Source organism: Phasianus colchicus, chromosome 6, assembly GCF_987193195.1.
Source record: "Phasianus colchicus chromosome 6, bPhaCol1.hap1.1, whole genome shotgun sequence".
NCBI classification, from domain to species: domain Eukaryota; kingdom Metazoa; phylum Chordata; class Aves; order Galliformes; family Phasianidae; genus Phasianus; species Phasianus colchicus.
The window spans coordinates 17,300,941-17,316,407 of NC_143441.1; the positions used below are offsets into that span (position 1 = coordinate 17,300,941).

General features: G+C 34.7%; 1 protein-coding gene and 1 long non-coding RNA gene across 4 annotated transcripts in view; both read left to right on the forward strand.

The window, feature by feature from the left end:
* Window positions 1-4,477, forward strand: part of LOC116227102 (uncharacterized) — a 39,936-nt gene extending 35,459 nt beyond the window's left edge. Inside the window, exons 2-3 of the long non-coding RNA XR_004166483.2 lie at window positions 862-981; window positions 1,470-4,477. This is a non-coding gene — a long non-coding RNA (uncharacterized LOC116227102). The remainder of the gene's footprint in view (window positions 1-861; window positions 982-1,469) is intronic.
* The window catches only part of ZNF385D (zinc finger protein 385D), a 394,225-nt gene that overhangs the window by 58,550 nt on the left and 320,208 nt on the right, over window positions 1-15,467 (forward strand). The gene's annotated exons all lie outside the window — the stretch shown is intronic.

A 15,467-nucleotide genomic window follows, 5' to 3' on the forward strand; every position in this document is an offset into this window, starting at 1 on the left:
TGATACTGTTCTAGCTGTTCAGTGAAGCATTTTGACAGGAATTGTACTTAGGAGTTGTTCATTCTTATTGGAAAAGTTCTGTCTGCGTTAGGCACACTAACTTTCCAGTGATCATGTTGTTGCAAGTGGATTCTTTTAATGGCCAAAATACCTATAATTACTGTATCTAGCTTTATGTATTCTGTAAGCCTTCTTCAGAGTGGTGGCAGGATTTATTAAAATGTACCAGTACCTTAAAGCAGGTTTGGAAGTACATTTTACTCCACTTTCAAAATGCCTTATTTCCTTGTTGTCTAACTAGAGTCATATTCTGTGGCAAGTCTTTTATTAAAAGAGTGGGGGCAGAAGCATACTCATTGGAAACACCAAATGCATTTCAGTTATGTTGATACAAGTTAATTTCTTGAAAATTACGTGGGAAGTCTGGCTTCAAGTAAATTAAAAAAAAATTTCTTGATTTCCTTTATTTTTTTTCTATCTCTCACATTAACAGTATCTACAACTTTAAAAGATCTAAACAGGAGGTAGGTAATCACCAAAACAGGGATGTGACTTAGAGTATTTACAGGTATGTACAAAAATACCCCTAAATTTTTGAAACAGATCAGTTTAATTCAGTTGCTGAATTTATGTTTCAGCAAATTTCCCTGTTTGCACTTTCATATCCTTTTCTACAGTTAAAACAATATGCTTCTTGCATAGAGAGTACTGCAGGCATTCTTTAAGTCAATGTAGAGGAGATAAAAGGGATTTCTCTGTGGCTGATACACAGCCCACAGAACGTGTCACTTATATGTTTTTATTTATTCAATTTCTTTTAATATATTTTTTTTCTCTACAATTTTTCATCCCATCCTGCAGCTGGAGTTGGGAAACGTGGAGGCTCAGTGTGACAATACCTTTATCAGTGCCTATTGCCTGCCTGTAATTTTTATATCCAGCTGTGGTGAAAGCATTTTTCTATTAAGATATAGGAGGAAGGTGAGAGTTCCTTGCTGGGGAAAATCCTTGGGGGGGGGGAGGGAGAACACACAGGAAATACCTCTTTTACAGTTAACAGCAACATTCTAAGTTTTTGCTGTTCTGTTTTAACTTTCTTACCCTCAATGTCAAATTTATCTTGCATAAGGAATCTGTTGCAGTGACAGTCCTATGTTGGATACAAGAGTTGAGAGCAATTTTGCTTCCATGTGCTCTGGAAATGAGTACTGGTTTTTTGTGTTCTGTTTTTGGTACAATACTCTGTGTATTGCCTGCCTTAAAGTAATTGGGAAGATAAGAAGGATAGTTTGAATGAAAAATGTATATCTGTTGAGTGACCTAACATCAAGATAAAAGGCAAGTAAATCTGTTTTTCCATTCTAGAAAATGAAACTACTGCTCCAGTAGTGTGTCAGGAAGCATTTGTTACTGAGTATACATTCAAGATATAGCCTGTGATACAATCTAATTCTAGTTATCTTTGACAGAAGTATGAAGAAAGGAGGCTTAAGTGACCCTTAGCTGGAAGAGGAATAGATGAAAAATCTCTTGTGCTGTGATATAAGGAATTCCTTCAATTATATTCATCGTTCCACAGAGAAGAACAAATGCTGTTTTCAGCAGATATAAATATATTAAAAAAAAAAAGGAGAAAAACCACCGAGACAAAAACACCACAAAGAAAAAAAAAAAAAAAAGAAAAACCTCCAGCATTTCTGACTATATTTTTGTGCCTGTCATCTCAGATTGATAGTCTTTCAGTCAGTACCAATAATTTAGTGTGCTTGTTATGTATTTATTTTATCTATTCTAACATTTGCGTCCTTTACATGAAAACTGTAGATTAATCTTTTTTTTCCCCCTATCTTCTAAGTGTTTATTGCTATTCCTGCCTTATGGGATCTTTTATAATGGAGCTTTTCTCCACACTGTCAATTCAGTTTTGAATTTAATCTTGGCCTCTTATGTTGTTTCTGTCTCTTCCTGTTTGATATCATCAGCCAGTTTAGTATGTATATTCTACGTTTTGTCATATAGTTCTTAGTGAAACTTAGGCAGAGAACACATCCCAGCAGGGCCTGTTAAAGCATCTTTCTTATTTGGACAGATCAGGGGCAGTTAATAATTTGTTACTGTTTTCTCATAACATTAATGTTCATTCATATCATAGATATTTCCCTTACATTTTTCTTCTTTTCCACTCTACCTTTCATAGACTGTATTTGCATTTTTCTAGCTTTTTTCACTGTTCTAGAGCTTCATTGCCAGCAGCCAACAGTCTCGTAACCCTTCTACCCTAAAAGTGTTATGTATTCTTTGACTCTGTTATGAATATGTAATGAATCCCAGTATTCTTCCCCCCACCCTCCACTGTTAATGGATGGAATAGCAAAGAATTAACCATAGTTTATTTTCTTTGTTAAAGGAATTGATAATGGTGTCAGGGTTGAGAGAATATAGGCAAGTTTCTATTGGGAGAGCTCAGACCCTGAAAATGCTTTTGTGATCTTATAGTATGTGAAGAAATATTTTTTTTTTGTACTCTAGGAGTTCTCAAAATAAAGCACAGACACTGGGTTGTTACAGTATTATAAGTCTTACTAATTCTTTTTCACTAAATAAATACAGGCTGAGGCTGGTTGAAGCTTGTTTGTGCATCCAAGGCAACAGCAATGTTTATCATTACGGAGGGCTCCTCATAGATCTGGTTATTCTCGTTCAAACTTCTCCCTCCTTTGTCAGTGCAGGGATGTGCTGAAGATCCTTGATAGCAGTGTGGTAGCTTGGCTCATCTCTGCAGTTCTTTCTGAACGCTGAGTCTATAAGGGCTTTGAGCAACCAATAGAATTGTTTTTAACAGGCTACAGTGAGAATGTGGACTGATTTGGGCACCTTTGTACTGTAAATAACTGTAAATTTTTTGCTTGGCCTGGAGTGGTAGCTTTAGGAAGTTGGAAGGGATTGCATGCTTCAGACTAGAACTGATTTTACCTGTTTTGTCATAAATTTCTTAGTCTGCTGACAATATGATCTTGCGACAAACCCTGTTCTCTCCAAAGTTTGTCTTGAGAACATCCAGTAGTAGAAAGGAAATTAACATACTTTGCAAGATGAATTTCGAAGTTACTCCTTTGTTTCCAGTTGCTATTTTTTCTATGTAAATTAGGTCAATTATTAAAAAAACAAAGCAAGTGAGCAGTGTTTGTTAACTGGGTTAATTCATTTGGTATCCAGTATAATTCCTCAGTTCTTTTTGTTTCTCTTTTTAAATATTGCTTTTATTAGCTTCCGTAGAAGAAGTGTACATTTATGCTTAATATTTGGTATTTTTGTTGAATTTGGAAGAATCAATTCTGATTCTTGTAAGATAAAGGTGAAATACCGAAGTGGAGTATTAAACCTCTATGATTGGATCCAATTTGTTAGATAACTACACAAAGCACATGAATACAGGAATCTACTGTTGGGCAAGGCCATAAACCAGCATGAGCTACAGTAGCAAATGTGTTCTCTACTTCAAATATCATTAGTTGTATATATCAATACTTTTTAAAAAGTACGCTGTACTGTTTGCTACAGATGGTAATGTGACAGCTGGAATGTTGTTTATGCTGTTGAAAGTATCTTCTGAATCTCTCATTTTTATCTAAAAATATTGCTATAACTGTATTAAACACACAGATCGCAGAAAATTTTCTAATGATAAAAATAGAGATTATATGAAAATCTTAATTGCATAATTTTGATGAAAATTTCTAACATTTGTATGTAGATCATTTGAATAAAGCAATAGATATTAAAGTCACTGTTATTTATCCTAAATGTCATATTTCTTCTATTGTATGTAATCTATATGTAATTGGTTTTGGTCCATTTACTAATTGCACAAAATAGCAGCAGTAACAAAACGTTCCATTTCCATGTTGAAAACTGTCATATATGAGTGTATGCATATAAACAATATCTGTTTTGTGTAAAGATCTGGTCATAAATATTTATCTTTTTGTATCTTAAACCTTCTATCCTGCGAAGATTAAAAAATGCTCGAGGTACTCCATTGTTGGATGATTTTACTTGATTTTGGGTAAAGAACTTAAAATGCCTCTAAATCACGATAAGTAGTTTTCTGTACTTCATTCCTACTCTAGACTCAGCATGAAATTTGATGTATAAATTGTTTTGAATATAGTATGTATAAAGCATAGAAAGCTACTCCCAGACACCTATATTAAAATGTAGACAATATTTTGCTCACATAATATCCTCTTGCAGTTTTGATTTAATGACTGCATTTTCTTATCTGTGTGGTAATTCTTGTCTTTCCTTTTCTCATCTTTAGAGATGTGAAAATTTGTGTAAGCTGCTGTTGCAGAAAGTATGACAGGACTGTATTCTGTTCATTGGGAAATCATTACAGATTGAAATGAAGGAAACTAGGAGATTGTGGTAATTTATATTCACTTCACAAGTAAGAATAGGGATGAAAAAGAAGCTTCTTTTTCTGATAGAGGTTCGACTAAGTAGCCCTTAGAGAGGCCAAGTTATTAACATGCTAATGATTTTTTTCTTATTATTCTAACCAAGTTGTAGCCAGCAAAAAAAATTGTCGGCAGTTGATAGTCAAAAGAGTTTTTGAATTACTAAGTGGAAAATTGAAGACAAATTGCTGTTTTACACTAGAGTGGGTCTTTGATTTAATGTTTAATGCAATCACTGTTTTTCCCAAAAAGATATTGAGTATGATACACTGAAGAAAGTATTGCACTAATACAAATGTTATACTCCTTTTTCAGATGTGTTTCTTGGCAAGATGCCATCATTGTATTCTGTGGATCGCTTTAATATTACTTGAAATTTTCTCAAAAAGGCCAATAAGAGGGGTGAATGATGCAACCTGCATCTCAAATGACTCTTTTTTTTTCAGTAGAATAAAGAGGAATCTAAGCAATGAATCAACAAATCAAACACTCGGTTGCAGGACAACTCATGTCACATTTGTATCTGCAAGATCTTTATGTAATGTTTAGTTGAATATACTCACAATTTGTCATTTATGATAGGTCTTTATTTTCCCCATAATTAACTTCACTTGATTTGAAAGAAAGAACTTGGAATTACTGGGGGAATGATTGTGGGAGTATCTTCTGAAAAGGCAGTAAAGGATCTATTACTGTTTGGGATATTTAAGTCTACAATACCAAAGCACAGGATGAAATGTCTGTCCTTGACACTTTCTGCTAGAATACGCTGTGTTCAGTAAGATGCATAAAAGTGTTGTGTTTGCTAAGTGCTGATTTTGAAGAAATGTTGTTTACTGTGCTATTGGATGTCTACAAAATTAGAACAATATGATTTGAATTATTTTTGATCCTTTTTTTGTCAGCCTATTTAAAATATTTAAATCAATTTTCTTCATTCGGAGGAAGCTTACTGAAGAGTTTGATAATGTTAAAACAAATGAGTTGCAATATGACACAAAGCCATGCAGAGTTCACCGATGTTTGTGAACCTGAACTGAGATTCTTACACTCTTCCTATCTTCTCTTTTAATTTGTTTTTAATTTGGAGAAAATTTGTAAATCCAATAAAAACTCTGAAGACACAAACCCATAAAAATTAAATTTTTATTTAATTAACACAAAATGAATACTGGAACCATGTAAACTCAACACTCCAAAGTTTAGACTTCTGCAGATGGTCGATGTTCACCAGTACAGAAGTTTTCCTCATTGATTTGGAGACTTCCAAGTATTTAGTAAAGTTTGCTGAATTTTACTAAATAAAAGTAAGAACTAAATAAACTTTTAGAGTGAGTTAATCTTTAGAAAAGCACCTTGCATGTCAGTCCTTGTTTCTGACCTATATCTCTACTTATTAAAAAAAAAAAAAGCATGACTGTAGCTTCCTAATCAGAGCAAATGCAAATCCATCACTCTTTCTGTCTTCTCTTCATACCTATTTCAGCAAAACTGTTCACTGTCCTCTTTCGTAAAGCAACCGTGTTTGAACTAGTGTGTCTAGAAGCAGAAAGCTGCTATTTCTGTAGAAGATGATGCTAAGCCCAATGGTGGTATTGATTTATTCAGAGCTCAGGCAGCACATGTTGGAAATACAGTTAAGATGAGCCTAGTTCAAATTCTTAATTGGAGAAGGAATAAAATGCAATATTTACAAAAAAACCTTTCTGCTGACTGCTGAAAGTAGTTCATATTGGGGGAATTCTTGATAGTGTTGTTAATACTAGGAAGAAGGTTGTTTAGAGGTGGCGTTGTCTTGGTTTTTGATAGATGGTATTGATGTAATTGGAAGCTGAGTTTAGTGTACAATGGAAACGACTGAGAGTAGGTCAGGGAATTATTCATCCACAAACCCATCTGCTTTTAGCCGCATGCCTAGGGCAGAATAGTGCATGGTGAGCGAGGGCTGAGTGGTGGGTAAGTACATGGGTATAGCACACTGCTAGTCCTTTTACGTGGCTCACCACCTCTTTGTTCCTGCGGCACTTTGACTTCTCTAATGCTAGGATTACCGTCCTTTTCATTAGGACTACCTGAGCTGAAATAAATTGTCTTCTTAATCTGTGCCTGTGAAGACTGCTCAGTTTTTTATACGTTTTCTACACTTGCACAGAAAGGGTACAGCAGTCCTCAGCTGGGTTCAGATACAGGTTTTAAGAATCTAGGATATGGGCAAGGGCATTTAGAGCAGGTGGTAAGATACATTCTTTGATTTAACCCCATAGGGAAAACATAGGGAGACAGTAGAAGAAATATATAGATGAGGGAAAAGAATGGCTACCAAATTTTGGACCATATTTCTCATGGAAAAATATTTCCTGTCAAATACCTGTACTCTCTATTACCCATCTACAACTAATTTTTCAGTTGTGCGATACATCTTTGGAGACATTTAATGTGTATCTGCAAGCTACAACAATTTGTCCCACACTATTTCAGTCACGGTCCTCAGCTGTTCTGGAGAATGGTACATGTTCTAAGAACTTGAATATTAGCTAATAAATTGATTAAACTAAAGAGTAAAGTAATCTTCCAGCAATGCTTAAAACACAGTATAATACCAATAAATGGGTTCCATACTCTTTAATGGAATTAGAAGAGATACTGAATTGTTGTCTGATAGATATACTTGAATAAAGTGTCTCAATCTAATCACTTCACATTTATGACGACAAAATGGTGTCACAAAATGGTCAAATATTATATTTTTAAAGATTCATGTAAATACTGAGATGAATTTGCATGTTTTCTTTATGTAATGATGTAATGAAATTTAAAGGATAAAATAGTTTATCTAATTGTTATATAGTGATTGCTTTAAAAGAAGTTGGAGAAATGTCCATGTTAGTTGGACCAAATAAATAAGCAGCCTTTAGTAGTTACAGACTGTCTTTTTTTTTTTTTTTTAGTTCACAGTTTAGGCAACATCTTGAAAATTGTATCCCTTTATAAGAAAAAAAAAAATAGCACAAATGTTATACTACATTAGAACTTGATAAATAGCCTAAAATAATTTCCAGTAGATCATAGATATAGGTATTGCAGTGAGTAATAGTGGTCATAGAACTTATTTAGCAATTATTTTTCTGAACTTCTTTTCAGACAGAAGAGTTTTCACCTGTTGCTTAAGTTCTCTATCTAGAATATGATTCCTAAAATTAGGACATTAACCTCTACCAAAGCTTTTCTAGATTTTATTGTTCTTCCTGAATACAAATCACTAGATTGGAATGATCACGTTCTGAGGTACTCATGATGTTGTGCTCTAATTCCCAAGTGATAGAAAATGGAATAGCCTTCTAACATTTTCTCTAAGCACCAAACAAAATACTGTTAAACTTCTATCCAGGCTGCTGTCTGTTTTTTTTGCTTCATATATTGCCTATAGGATACTTCTGCATCTGGTAGGTTTGCTTTCAGAAAATCCACTGACCTTCTGATGTCTCTTCTTATGGCTGATGGTTGACTGTAGGAAGAATATTAGCTGATTTGTCTCCCACCCTAAATCTGTGACAATGTTGAATTGTTGATGATGTGGGTAGGTTATTTTGCTGTGTAAGTGTACGTTGTACATATTATCTGTAGTATGAATACTCTTGTACAGAATAAAATTTAAAATGTATTTAATGTTGTATAGGCTAAAGAACAAAGAGACTTTTACTCTTCTTTCTCAGAATATTTCAGTTAATGTGAGACAAGCTGGAAGACTGTTGCTACTTTGCTTACACAGAGAAAGTTTTGGAAGATTTTCCAGTGGTTTTGACCCCAAATAATTTTCCTCAAATGACCTGTCTCACTCCAGTTGTTGGAGGAGATGATTTCAGACAGTGACATTTCATTGATCCCCATGGCTGCAGTTCAGTGGGGGAGCTCTACCTCTGAACACTTGGGGTTTTTATCCACTTTACATGCTTACATACTGTTTTGGTTGTCAGGGGCAATGGCGTGCCCACTGTCATGTGATTGCCATGTGGCAGTTTGTCAAGTATGCATACTGTTTTCATGGTGGTCATCATCCGCTTTGAGATCCCCCCCCCCATAGGTCTGCTTGATCTGCCCTGAGAACTCAGTAAACAATAGCCCAAAGCTGGTTCTTTCTGGTTGCTCAACCATACGAGCAACTGTTGACCACTCAGCTTTGACAAGCAGCATAGGTCTGGGATGGGTGCCGCTGTACAAACTTCTAGACGAGAATATTCCATGCAAGTTTCTTACATGATGCTGTTGATAACTCTTTCAAAAAGCCTCAACATTACTTATGTAAGTATATGCATATCTGAATATATATATAGCTCCTATAAGCATAAATACATGAATTAAATGAAACCTTCCTGTCATTTTTGAACTTATTACTTGCAAGAATTGCTGTTAGTTGGTAGGACATAAATATATATATATATATTTTTTTTTTTTTTTGCAAATAATGTTATAAGTATATCCTGGCAGTCTCCCCAGTGATTGGCAGCCATTTCTTGTCCCACAAAAAGCAATTACTTTTCCCAAAGACATGTAGTTGTTTGTATTATAGATTTTTGAACTGTTCAGTGCTGAAAAAAGGTGTCTCTTAAAATAATATAATTAGAAACTATACTGTGTTACAAGGGGAAAACCAAACCCTATCATTGCCTATTCCTCTGTGAGGAATTTGAAACCGTGACAGGCAATTGATTATTATTTTTTCTTTAATAAATGAAGGTAACCGCAAGAAGTTTGATACAGTAAGAAATAATCAGTTTGAAGAACCACTGCCTTGGTTTCAGTTTGAATTCTCATTGCAATAGAAGTTTCAGAATTTGCTGAAGCAGCGGGAGAGCAGTAATGTGAAATGAAGTTCAGTCAATGAAGAGTGATAAGTGTAGTGATCAATAATCAAGTGATTTGTGAGCAGCAGCTGATAGCAATGAGTGAGTATTGGTTCCAGATGTGTACTGTAGGAGCAGTGCATGCTGAAATGGATAACACTGCTGTATTGCAAGGTAAGCCATTCACATTTCACAGTGAGTGTTAATTACAAATGACATTACTGGGTCTGATTTAAATAATAACAAGTAAAATAATGATGATTTCATCTAAATGAGGTAGATGAGAGATAAGATGGCATAGCCTCTTATGTGCAGTGGCTTAGGGGAAGGTCACTTTTTAGTTTTGTATTTTTAATGGCATTGCTTATGTTCACTGTTTACTTTTTCTACGCTTCTGTGACAAGCAAAATAAAAATATGACAGATTTCAAATGGACTGACACTAAACTGAGCTACAAACAAATGAATATAAATAGCAAAATGTATTTTTTGTCTTAGCTGTTCACGACTTTGCACTTTTTTCTTATATTAGATATTTTTTTCAGCAAAGAAACCAATTTTACAGTATCAAAAATTACAGGAGAAATAACCACACTTTATGTCAAATTATTATTGTTTTCATTCTTGCCCTACATGCTTTTTCAGGAATCAAAAAAAAAAAACCAAACAGCTGATTTGTCAGAAATCCATTAAATTATTAGTAAATATATTACAGCCTTGAGTCATACGGTTAAAACTGAAGTTTTAACTACTGTAATCTGCCTGCTTTTTCATTATTTAATATTTCCTTTTTCTGATGAGAATGCAGGCCTTCAAATCTTTTGTCATGTAAGTTCTTACTTATGTAGGTAATCTCAAGAAAATTCCCTGAGACTGCTACTGTGAATAGTTTAGTAGTACAAATCTGAATTAATAAAAGAGAACTCATTTCTGTTCTTCTTGAGTAAAGGTATATCAAACACTAAATGTGCTTTAAGTGTTCTTTAACCCATGCTGTAAAAGGTACAATAAATTTTCAAAGTGACACATTCTATAATGCATAGCAAGAGCAGCAGAAATTATGAGGACTGCTGAGATGCTGAAATTACTGTATGAATTCCTAGGTAGATGGAAAGCAGTTATCTGATTTGGCTTTTCTGGAAGCATTTTTATGCCAGCTGTTTCACTGCCTTCAGGTACCCTGGCTTGCACCTATACAGAAATATGTTTATCTTGCTGTTTTTTAATGAAATGAGCACCATATTGCAAAGTTCTGTTACTGCATAAGGGTCAGTGATATTTACCATTTCTCTTAAAAAGCTCATTTAAATTGTAATCTTGTGCATATATCCATGCAATTTTTTAGATGATGACTTTAATTGGAGAAGATCATTTTTAAATTTAACACTGTAAGATATTGATAATGAATATTTTGTGAAGTCTTCTAATCTTTCATTATAAAATGATGTTTGAGTATGAGTTAATTCTGGGAATTTCATATGTATTTTATCCTGTAGTCTTAAATGATCTCCAATGCAAAAGAATATTTTATTGCAAATTTGAACTACTATTTGGAAAAAAAATAAATAGTTGAGTGAGTCCTAGGGATTTTACAAACTTGTTCTGAGGCTTAATAGAATTTATAAACTGCTTCATCTGAATCAGCACGGCTGAAGGAAGAAACTTTGTAATTCTTACAGAGCTTTAAATTTTGCCTTGCATGACTTCTCAGAAGTTTTCAACTACCTCAGCACTCCTAGACAGGTCAAGAGAGATTGCAGATGGCCAGCAGAGCTAGACGAGATGGAAGTATTTTACAAACTCAGCAGTAGTAGCTTTTGCAGATCACAGTGGCTGAGCAAAGTGCTCAGGCTTCCCAAGAGCAGCAGTTCTGGGTCTGTTGTGAGCATCTGCTGTGGATTGCAATAAGAGATATATTGCTGTGAAGAACTCCCAGAGAAGGCTGGAAAGCATCATCTCTCCTGTTTTCTATCTGTATATATGTGGTTATGTCTGTACTGCTCATGATTTGTTTTAAGAAATGTCTTTTAGGAAAAAATGTATCTTCCAATTGTTGTGGAGATATTTTGAAGGTAGGCACTGATGTTTTTTAATTATTAGCATTTCATAATATGAAAAATGAAAATGTTTTTAAAAATTAAATCCTGAAACTGGAAAATAGGAAATACTTTACATGTCTATTTAGCAATAATAAGGCACTATCTTTAATGTGTTCAGTAAGTTCCTGCACTTCTCTGGTAATATTCTACATTTTGGAAAATGCTGCTGAATACCTTGTAAAATAAGCAATATAATATGGAACTTTTACAAGTAATTCCCCAGCTGCATATCTGAAGCCCTGAGCTGGCCTTGTGTGTTTGTAAAGGAAGACTAGCTGCTTCTGTAGAGCACTCTGTTAGGGAAACATAAAAAGGCCATATGCCCCATTTTGTCTTAAGACACATCAGAATACACATCAAAGGTAGTCTGGTTTGCTAGATATTTATCTCTGTCCCTAGCATTGATGAAGATCTTGAGGTAGAAATGTAATTGATAGGAAAGAACATTATACTAGTCAAGGATGCTTTAAAGAGGACATTAGTTTTCAAGATACTATGAAGAGAATATGCTTTTTAGGATATAGCCTATATTTTATACTTCTCAACCAAACTGTACAGAATCTGCCCCCAAAAAACAAATCTTGTGAATAGAAATTCTGTCCTTTTTGCTGTGGATGCTGTACTAAATGCATCCTTTTTGCTAAAGACAATGCAGTCTAAAGATAGAAGGATAAGATAAATTACTGTAATTTCCAGTTGTGCTTGCAAAAGCATTTGCTAACCTTTCTAAACAAAGCAGATGTTCACCTTGATATGTTTGCATAGCTTGGAAAATAATCAGATCTCCATTAAACTCCACTTTAAATGGCCCAGTGAGTGTAGTGAAGCTGTAAAAATTAAAATAATAACAGTAATAAAAGTCCTTGCATTTATAAATGCTACTAGAGCATTTATAATGCTTTATAATATGCAGATTATCTGGAAAAAGAACTACTTTTGTGAAAGTATAAATGATAATCTTCAAATATAAGCCCAAACTTATCATTCATTAACACTGCTATTTGTGTATGTGCATTTGCCGAGAGACAAAACTTATTGTATTTCATTGGATCTGGAGATTAAAGGGTAATTGACTGAAGTATTAAAACTTCCATCTTGCTCTTCTATGGCTCTTTTTGTTTTAAAGGCCTCTTGTTTATAATGCATCCACAAAAATATCACTAAACGAAGAGTACAACAAAAAAGTTGGGACTTAGACTTCTAACTTCTACAAACTGGCTGTTTGTATTTGGGGTAAACATTTAGATTTTCCTAGGGTGTGAGAAGGTCTGAGAGTTCTAACTGTAGAAACAGAAATCTGGCAATCTTGAGAAGTTATCCTGCTAAATAAATAAATGAATCTTTAGTTCTGTATTGATTTGTTTTTTATAAGCAAGTACAAACCATGAACTTCTGACATTGCTCTTAAGTGAGTTGCTCATCAGCTGTACATATACTTTCTTACTGCTGAGATAAGAATATTTGACTTGGCATTTAGGTACTAGAAAAATTAAATAACTTTTAAGTGGCATATAATATTTATTACAGTACATAAACCATATATTCTGTATGATTTCACATCAGGAAATTTATCCAGCAGGACTGAAAGAAGTTATTTTACTGTGAAATTAAAAATAATCCCAGTACCTACAAAATGTCTGTGGTTCAGTAGACAAAGATTTGTTGTACATACTTTAATTTTTACATCCGTCTCTGGACACTGCTGAATGATCTAATTTGTGTTGTTCAGATTTGATAATCTGAAAAACTGGTGCTTTTCCCCCTGAAATCTAACATATGTAAATACTACCAATCTTATTAGAAATAATGACAAAACTAACATTTAGTCCAGTAAAGACAGTTGGCATTGCAATTAGAGCCTTCTTTCTTTTTGGTCCTGGTCAACTTAGAGTGCTGTTGACAGGAGTTTAAGGCTGCAGGTGGAATTCCCAAATGTGGGAAATCAGAATATGGGAAAAAGTACCCATAGCATAACAACAGCAGGCTTTCTTGGTGGGCAAAGGCCCTTGTAACTTTCCTTGATATGCATTTTGCTATATTAATTTCTGCCTTCTACATAGAGCCTGTACATGAGATCCCACTGTTGGAAAGAGAGATAAAGCAATGCATGCAGCTTGCTTTACCTGCCTGGGAGGAGGCTCCCTGCAATGCCTGGGTTCCAGCTGCATCGCTGGGCCAGTCTTTATTTGTCCTCATTTTAGACAGAAGTCTTTTTCAGAAATGATCACTGTGAAAACAAAGGCTTGAGTAAAAACCAAATGAGAAAGTTTAATGGCTTGACTCTGGCTATAGAGATGTAAGTAAGTCACCACAGTAGCACTTCTCAGCTTTTTAGGAGTTGATCTTTGCAAATTAATTATTTGGCCTTCAAATAGTTCCAAACCACCCAAAGTGCTCCATTATGTTAGCACAGGCTTGAGAAATAGATATGTATTACTAGCTAATTGAATAACATATGGTGTTGATTAGTGCTTAGCTCTTTTTATAGAACTCAATTAAAAAAATGACTGCAGTATATTTTGAGACTATGAGATGTCTGTTGGTTGTTTTTGGCATGAAGGAACTGCTGAACCAAGAAATGAAGTTTTTTTTTTTTTCTGATTAGTTCATATATGAGTTCCTTTTGGAACTCATAGTGCACATGACTGTGACCAGAGATAGGCTGCAGTCGGTTAATTTGCTGCAGTATTGAAATGCAGCCGTTCCTGAAAGATTTAAGTGCTCTGCCGACAAAACAGAACAAAAGCCTAGGCTTTTATTTTCTGCGCTATTGCTCAAGATACTTCAGATGGATAAAAATCTGCTCTTCCAGGTTCCAGTTTGCAGAGATGCATTTCTTGGGAGGAGTCCCATGACATAGACATTAAAGTATAAAGCCCTCCAAGCCTAAAATAAACTGTCTTCTTCCATCTCGTCTTCCCTTCTTGCTATACGTAATAAACATGCAGGTGAAAACTACTTTTATTTCTTTTACTGATGTAGTTCTTGCCCAAGCGATTCTTTTCATCGTAAACTTTGCAAAAATCACCTGAGATGATGATGATTATTTCTTATTATTCACATGGATCACTGAAGTCATATAACAACGGTAATGATTGAATTGGGAGGAGCAGAGTGCATAAGGAGAAATAACAAATGGGAAAAACAAGGTTCTTCTCTCTGTGATGCTTTTTATTTTTTAAATTCTTAAGCTGCCTCCTCTAATTTATTTTGTGTGAACTTTTTAAAGAGAAAATTTGGTGAATAGAGGCTTCAATTGTGATGAAGATGGTAAGAGACAGAGAGTAATGAGAAATACTAACTTCTGTCCCGAGTTTTATCACTGACACGCAATTTAGCTTTTTGGTGTATGACCCAACAAAATCCTCCTCCTTTTCTAGAAGGTGGTGCTTGTTCTTGCAGTCTTAAAACTCTTACAGGAATGTTTACCAATACTGAAAGATTACTTAATACATGTTTTCCACATTTTCACATCATCTCTTGTTGTATTCTATACTATTGGTATTTCATGTTCATCTGAAAGACTCAGAACAAAGGAGATCCTGAAAAATCAACTATTTTAGAAAAGCCTTTCCAGTCTTAATGAGTTTCCATTTCCCAGCAGCTATTCCACTGAAATGTTCATCCATCCATCCAAAGAAAACAGATGAGTCCTGCAGCATATTCTGAAGGTTACTTGGGTCATCGGGGAGGGAGCTGTTTCAAATGGGCTGTGCTTTCACCATGAGTGCTCTTTCACCATTTTCCCATTGTTTGTCCTTTTATGTTTGAAACTGCCACTGCAGAGACATGTAATATAATATAGACCATGACCTAAATCATTCTGGGCCCTAAAAACCAGGAGCAGATGCAGATCTGATCTGAATCAGAGAACTGCAGTGTCAGGACCGCATCATTCAGTGATAGTAGGGGTGAAAGATGCAAAAGCTTTTTTTATTTTCCTGTTCCTGAGCCTTCTGCCAGGCTGTATGTTTATGTATAGGCAGTATGTTCATTTTAAGCTTCTCCCAGTAATAAACGTCTAAGGTAAATTTAAGCATTTTTGTTCAGCGAGTTCAACCTAGAGGT